Here is a 6,469-nt window from a genome sequence, read left to right as displayed (position 1 = left end):
ATTTCTCATTACAACAGACAATTTTGTTGCAATGAAGCTCCCTTTGCTGTGAGGTCACTAATCCATAAAGTCACTTCAGTTTCTGTTTGTCCTCAATGTGTACTTCAAAATGGTCTTATATTTTAACCAGGGCAGTGATCTCGATCCAACCATCTTCAGCTGCTTCATCAGCAACTTTCCTTCCATCATCAGGTGCAGAAGTAGGGATTTTAGCTGATGATTACACAATGTTCAGCATAATTTGCAACTCCTCACATACTGAAGCGGTTCATCTTCAAATGCAGCAAGACCCGGCCATAGCCAGGCATGGGCTAAAAAGTGGCAAGTTATATTCACGCCATACAGCTTCAAGGTAATGAGTATCTTCAACAAGAGGGAATCTAACCATCACCCCTTGATATTCAATGGTGTTACCAACACTACATCCCCCACTATCAACATCCTGGGGTTTACCATTGACCATCCAGTCTACCACATTTGCCATATCAGCAAAATACTCACTGAGGTTGATCATGTAAATGTTCTGTTTCAGGAGGAGATATGGACCCAAATGAGAGGGAGCCACATAATTTAAAACATTGATAAACTGAATTAAACATACTACCTGTTCCTTTTAGAGTTCCTGAGGAAGTAGATGATCAGTTCTGCGTAGCTTCTATTCAAGTCGACTTCTGTCCAAGTCGGCTCTTCTATCAATGGCACTTACTACAGAGCAGAGTCTTTTTATACCTTTTTGGGGAAAGACAAATATTAATATAATTCCATTTCTGAGTATAAAGTCCGCTTAAGAAATTTTTATAAATTGTTTGTACAGGTGTGAGATATTAATGGTCTGTGATATCTGTGCTCAATATCCAGGTTATGTGAATCCAATCAGATTCACATGCATTCTAATTATTAACGTATTAAGCACCATCCCAGTTTCTTGGAACTTATCGGGTCTTTTCATGAACGTCATTCAAGGTAATCATTCACTTTGAAGAACAATTAAACAAAGTTCTTTCGCAACAATCTCCAAATTCTATCAACACAATGTGCGGTAATAATCTGAAGAAAAGCACATATGGTTGTCTGAATGCCTAAGAGCAGAAATCTTTGATTCTATGGATGTTTTCCCAAGGTAGACACCATGCCTTCTCAGTCAGGATCATGCCTGTTTCAATCCCTTTCAATCAGATGCTTGTGGTTGTAGAATGTAGAACTTGCTGCTGCTATTTCATTCCATCTCAACACATCAACACATTCCTTTCTCCCTCAGGTGGTTACTCAGCTTCTCCTTCAGAGCATCTGTGTGATTCACGTCAACCAACACAGAGAATGCCACCATCTCTTCACTGTGCGTAGCAGTTTCTCCTAAATTTCTGATTGCATTTGCTAGTGACTCCTGTTGTGTAAGGCAGCTATTTCCAGAAAGGCTTACAATCAAGCTATTTGGGTGTGAAGGTGCTGTTCATGGAGAGAGCTAATCAGTTCTATAGCAATTCTCCGAGAATTGCAGAGAATTTCCACAGTGTTTGAGTACTTGTTCTTTGTGTTTGCAGCATGTCATTAAGAGAGTAATGTGTATTTATCCTTAAGCTGGGACACCTAGCTGGGAGAGCAGAGTGAGAGGAACCAGCAGGGAAGGAGGCTGAAACCAAACAGGAAATACAATTCAAGGCCGAAGCTCAGGGCTGGCAGATTAAACTAAAATTACATCTCCAACCACTTTGAAAGGATATTGGAGTGGGAGGGAGAGGATTCAGTTGCTGTGTTCCATGTTGGAGTAACAATAGTTTCAAAATCTGCAATCTATCTATACTCGCTGTATCCTTTGTGTTGTGAAGGTATAGAAGTGTATTGTCCCTTTAAGAGAGTGAAAGACTTAGACACACAGAGTGCTGGAGAAGTTACAATGTAACATGTGGTCCTGCAGCTAGACTAGCTGGTTGCCTGGATACAAAAAGACATTCAAATTCAGCCAATCAGTTTAAATTATACAGTTTAAACAAACTCCAATCAAGCTTCAATGTATATTGACAACACTAAAACCCAATGACACAATTCGACGCTTTGGGGGTATAAGACCGGGAAAACCTGAACAGTTGAGAGGAGAATTGCCAAGCCACTAGCATGTTCAGACTGCCCAAAATACAGTTCTCTTAAAGGTACCTTTATCTATCAGTGACCTGAGAAACAGAAATCCCGAAGAAGAAGAAAATCTACAGAGGAAGATACACAGGGAAGATTCAAGAGCTGCCTGGTTTTGAAATTTGAACTTTTGGTAAATCTTACTCAGGGGTTTTATCGGACTAGTATTATAGAAGGGACAGTGAAAGGTAGGGTAGAGGAAGGAGTTGTAAATAGTTGTTAGATAATTATTCTCTGTTATACTTTAAGAAATAAAGTTGTTAATGTTTACTTTCAATAATAATTGGTCTCTTGAATTTTCACAGATTACTGCACTGGATAAATCTTTTCTGTGTTGCTGCTTTAAATTAAACAGGGGTGTTTATCCCGTGTTGTAACATTTGACAATCCTCCTCACTATCCGCAACACAGCCAATTTTGTTGTTATCTAAAAATTCACTAATCAGATCAGCTACATTTTCCTTCAGATCATTTATATATATTACAAGCAACAAAGAGCCCAGCACTCATCCCTTTGGAACACCACCAGTTACTGATTTCCATTCCAAAAAGCACTCTTCCACTGCTACTCTCTGTCTTCTCGGACGAAGCCAGTTTTGTAACCAGATCCCATTCACCCAGATCCCATTAGGCTCGACCGTCTATACCAGCTTGGCACGAGGTACTTTGTCTATTGCATGACTAAAGTCCATGTAGCCGACATACACTGCCCTTCCCTCATCAGTTATTCTTGTTGCTTCCACAGGTTGTTGAGACATGATGTTACCTGCACAAACCCATGCTGCTTATCACTAACAAGTCCATTCACTTCCAAATGTGAATAAATCCTGTCAGTCAGTATCTTCTCCAAGAACTTCCCCACCACTGACGTCAGGCTCACCGGCCTGTCATTACTTGGATTGTCTCAGTTTCCCTTCTTAAACAAAGGAACAACATTGGCCATTCTCCAACCCTGCCTGAGGTCAAAGAGGCTGCTAATGCCCCAGCTATTTCCTCCCTTGCCTCCACTGAATCCTGGGCAAGATTCAGTCTGGCTCTTGGAACTTGTCTACCTTAATGGATTTAAAGATACCCAACACTTCCTCCTTCATATGTTGACCTGCCCAAGAGTAATCATACACCTTTCCCTCATGTCAAGATCCCTCACATCCCTCTCTTTGGTGAACACTGATTTAAAGTACTCATTAAGGATCTCACACAATTCCTCTGGCTCCACACGTAAGCTCTCTCCTTGCCCGGCCAAGGACATTTCATTGCACCTTGTGACCCTCCTAATTCCCTGTTTGAGCTCCTTCCTACTTTTTCTATTTTATTCAAGAACTTTGTGTGCTTTTAGTTGCCAGCCTTAGACATGCTTCCCTTTTTTTTGAGTAAGCTGATAATGTCCCCTGTATTCTTAGGTCTCAAATCCAGCTGTTCCTATCCTTAATTTTCACCAGAAAATATCTGTCCTTGCACTTTAATCAACTGGCCCTTAAGAAGCACACAAATGTCAGACTCCCAATCCACATTCACCCATTCTTGCCTAATTCGGTTATTGCTGACCTTTCCCCAATTTAACACTTTCAGCCCAGGTCCACACTTCCCCTTATCCATACGTATCTGAAAACTTCCAGAATTAGGGTCACTTTTCCCAAAATGCACCTTACTGAAACTTTGATTGTGGCCATGCTCATTTCCCAATGAAAGTATAGCCCTTACCTTGTTGGGTTATCCACATAGTGTTTCAAAAAACCCACTTGAATATACCTAACAAATTGCTCCCCATCCAAATCCCTGGCGCTAAGGGAGTCCCAATCTCCATGTGAGAAATTTAAATCAACCCCCACAACAACCCTGCTATTTTCACATCTCTCCAGATATTGATTGCATATCTTTTCCTCTATCTCCCACTGGCTCCTGGGAGGTCAGTATTGCAACTGCAGCCTTCCTATCCCTGAGCCCTACACATATGCCTTACTACAAGACCTCCCCAAAGTGTCCTCCCTCAATACAGCTGTGATACGCTCCCTCACCAGTAATGCATCACCCCCACCTCTTTTCCTTCCTCCTCTTTCTCATTTAAAACATCGATATCACAGAACATTAAGCTGCCAATTCGATCCCTCTTTTACCCATGTCTCTGTGATAACTTCGATTTCCTCTCTAGTATATATTTTTCTTTTTAGATTCACTCCAATCTTCTGACCGGCAGCTTGTATTTGACTTTTCTTTGAGTGTGATACTCTGTTTGACTGTTTTAGGGAGAAATGGATGACAGGTATATCTCTCAGAAACATTCTAGTTTGTTGGAGTGTATCCATTCTGCACTATCTGGAATATGCACTAAACTGTTTGCTTCTGCATCTCTATTGACCTAATCCTTAACCTGACCTTGCTCGCTCAGCTTTCATACCCTCATAATTGCCTTTGTTTCAACTTAAAATACTAGTCTTGGACCATGCCTATCAACCTGAAACTGTGTGTTAACCTCAATCAGGTTGTGGTCACTGTTAACCAGCAGCATTTTCAAGGACTTTTTGTTTTCAAACACAAAGCTTTTATTTCTCATTACAACAGAATTTTGTTGCAGGATTCCTTCAGCCATTACAAAGTCCTTCAGTTGTCTCACCTCTAATTGTATCTAACAGTCATGAATGAAGCTCCCTTTGCTGTGAGGTCACCAATCCATAAAGTCACTTCAGTTTCTGTTGGTCCTCAATGTGTACTTCAAAATGGTGTTATATTTTAACCAGGGCAGTGACCTCGATCCAACCATCTTCAGCTGCTTCATCAATGACTTTCCTTCCATCATCAGGTGAAAAGTGGGGATTTTAGCTGATGATTACACAATGTTCAGCATAATTTGCAACTCCTCACATACTGAAGTGGTTCATCTTCAAATGCAGCAAGACCCGGCCATAGCCAGGTAAATATTCATGCCATACAGCTTCAAGGTAATGAGTATCTTCAACAAGGTGGAATCTAACAATCACCCTTGACATTCAATGGTGTTACCAACACTGCATCCCCCACTATCAACCTCCTGGGGATTACCATTGACCACCCAGTCTACTACATTTGCCATATCAGCAAAATACTCGCTGAGGTTGATCATGTAAATCTTCTGTTTCAGGAGAAGATATGGTCCCAAATGAGAGGGAGCCTCATAATTTAAAACATTGATAAACTGAATTAAATGTACAACCTGTTCAGAGTTCCTGTGGAAGTAGATGATCAGTTCTGTGTACCTTCTACCCAAGACAGATGTCTTTCTGTCTATGGCACTGACTACAGAGCAGAGTCTTTTTATACCTTTTTGAAGAAAGACAAATATGAATGTAATTTTATGTCTGAGTATAAAGTCCGCTTATGAAATGTTTCATTTAACTGTTTGTGCAGGTGTGAGATGTTAATGTCTGTGATATCTGTGCTCAATATCCAAGTTATGTGAATCCAATCTGATTCATAGAATATAGAAGTTACAGCACAGTACAGGCCCTTTGGCCCTCGATGTTGTGCTTACCTGTGAAATTAATCTTATGTCCATCTATCGTACACGGTTCCATTATTATCCATATGTATGTCCAATGCCCATTTAAATGCCCTTAACGGCTGTCAGTCTACTACTATTGCAGGTAGTGCGTTTCACGCCCCTACTACTCTCTGAGTAAATAAACTACCCCTGACATCTGTCCTAATTCTATCACTCCTCAATTTAAAGCTACGTCCTCTTGTGTTGGCATTCACCATCTGAGGAAAAAGACTCTCACTGTCCAGCCTATCTAACCCTCTGATTATCTTATATGTCTCAATTAAGTCACCTCTCAACATAGAACATAGAACAATACAGCACAGAACAGGCCCTTCGGCCCACGATGTTGTGCCGAACATTTGTCCTAGCTTAAGCACCTATCCATGTACCTATCCAATTGCCGCTTAAAGGTCACCAAAGATTCTGACTCTACCACTCCCACAGGCAGCGCATTCCATGCCCACACCACTCTCTGGGTAAAGAACCCACCCCTGACATCCCCCCTATACCTTCCACCCTTCACCTTAAATTTATGCCCCTTGTAACACTCTGTTGCACCCGGGGAAAAAGCTTCTGACTGTCTACTCTATCTATTCCCCTAATCATCTTATAAACCTCTATCAAGTCACCCCTCATCCTTCACCATTCCAATGAGAAAAGGCCTAGCACTCTCAACCTATCCTCGCATGACCTATTCTCCATTCCAGGCAACATCCTGGTAAATCTTCTCTGCACCCTCCCCAAAGCTTCCACATCTTTCCTAAAGTGAAGCGACCAGAACTGCACACAGTACTCCAAATGTGACCTAACCAAAGTCCTGTACAG

At 41.3% G+C, this 6,469-nt stretch overlaps 1 protein-coding gene and 1 pseudogene across 1 annotated transcript in view; one reads left to right on the top strand and one right to left on the bottom strand.

The window, feature by feature from the left end:
• LOC122550218 (protein rapunzel-like) overlaps window positions 1-683 on the bottom strand; it is a 22,297-nt gene extending 21,614 nt beyond the window's left edge. Inside the window, exon 1 of the mRNA XM_043690977.1 lies at window positions 605-683. The gene's annotated coding sequence lies outside the window, so the exon portion shown is untranslated. The remainder of the gene's footprint in view (window positions 1-604) is intronic.
• Window positions 1-6,469, top strand: part of LOC122550358 — a 104,502-nt pseudogene that overhangs the window by 12,705 nt on the left and 85,328 nt on the right.

The sequence above is a fragment of the Chiloscyllium plagiosum genome, chromosome 5, assembly GCF_004010195.1.
Source record: "Chiloscyllium plagiosum isolate BGI_BamShark_2017 chromosome 5, ASM401019v2, whole genome shotgun sequence".
NCBI classification, from domain to species: domain Eukaryota; kingdom Metazoa; phylum Chordata; class Chondrichthyes; order Orectolobiformes; family Hemiscylliidae; genus Chiloscyllium; species Chiloscyllium plagiosum.
The sequence above is the reverse complement of the archived record's forward strand: the minus strand, read 5'-3'. Positions and strand labels throughout refer to the sequence as shown.